This window comes from Chrysochloris asiatica, unplaced genomic scaffold (genome assembly GCF_000296735.1).
Source record: "Chrysochloris asiatica unplaced genomic scaffold, ChrAsi1.0 scaffold00183, whole genome shotgun sequence".
Lineage (NCBI taxonomy): Eukaryota > Metazoa > Chordata > Mammalia > Afrosoricida > Chrysochloridae > Chrysochloris > Chrysochloris asiatica.
The window spans coordinates 5,656,957-5,658,583 of NW_006408701.1; positions in this window are offsets into that span (position 1 = coordinate 5,656,957).

Below are 1,627 nucleotides of genomic sequence, written 5' to 3' on the forward strand. Positions count from 1 at the left end.
CCTTCACCTTACCAAACATGATATCCTTCTCCAGCGACTGGTCCCTCCTGACAATATGTCCGGAGTATGAGAGATGGAGTTTGGTCATCTTTGCCTCCAAGGAGCACTCTGGCTGCACCTCTTCCAAAAAGTTTGTTCTTTTGGCAGTCCATGGCACTTTCAGTATTCTCCTCCAGCACCATAACTCAAAAGCATCAATTCATCTACGGTCTTCCTTATTCACTGTCCAGCTTTTGCATGCATATGAGGTTATTGAAAATACCATGGCTTGGCTCAGGTGCATCTTAGTCCTCAAGCTGACATCTTTGCTCTTAAACACTTAAAAAGGTCTTGTGCAACACATTTGCCTAATGCAATACGTCATTTGATTGCTTGACTGCTGCTTCCGTGAGTGTTGATAGTTGATCCAAGAAGAATGAAGTCCTTGACAACTTCAATCTTTACTCCATTGATAAGAATGTTGTTTATTGGTCCAGTGGTGAGGATTTTTGTTTTCTTTACATTGAGATGTAATCTATACCAAAGGTTGTGCTCTTTGATCTTCATCAGTAAATGCTTGAAGTCCTCTTCACTTTCAGCAAGCAAGGTTGTATCATCTGCATGTTGCAGGTTGTTAATGAGTCTCCCTCAAATCCTGATGCCATGGTTTTTCTTCATCTATCCCAGCTTCTTGGATTATTTGCTCAGCATACGGGTTGAATAAATATGGTGAAAGAATACAACCCTGTCTCACACCTTTCTTAATTTGAAACCATTCAGTGTTCCCATGTTCTGTTCAAACTACTGCCTCTTGGACCATGTACAGATTCCTCATGAGCACAATTAAGTGTTTCAGTATACTCTTACTTCGCAATGTTGTCCATAGCTTGTCATGATCCACACAATTGAAAGCCTTTGCATAGTCAATAAAGCACAGGTAAACATCTTTCTGTTATTCTCAGCTTTCAGCCAAGATCCATCAGACATCAGCAATGATATCACTCATTTTCGGCCTCTTCTGATTCCAGCTTGAACCTCTGGATGTTCTTTGTCGATGTACGCTTGCAGCCGTTTCTGTGTTACCTTTAGTAAATTTTTACTCGCGTGGGATATCAAAGATATTGTCTGAAGATTTCCGCATTCAGTTGGGTCACCTCTCTTTGGAATGGGCACAAATATGATCTCTTCCAATCAGTTGGCCAGAGAGTTGTCTTCCAAATTTCTTGGCAAAGATTAGTGAGTGTCTCCTGTGCCAACTCACTTTCTTGAAAGATTTCAATTTTTATTCCATCAATTCCTGGTGCCTTCTTGTTTGCCAATTCCTTCAATGCACCTTGGACTTCCTCCTTCAGTATCATTGGCTCTGGATCATATGCTCCCTCTTGAAACGGTTGAACATGAACCATTTCCTTTTGGTACAGTGACTCTGTGTATGCCTTCCATATTCTTTGGATGCTTTCTGCATCATTCAGTAATCTGCCCAGAGAATCTTTCAATAATGAAAGTCAAGGCTTGAATTTTTTCTTCAGTTCCCCCAGCTTGAGAAATGCTGAGCATGCTCTTCCTTTTTGTTTTTTTTTTGTTTTGTTTTGTTTTGTTTTGACTCCAGATCTTTGCACATTTTGTTGTAATATTTGACATTATCTTC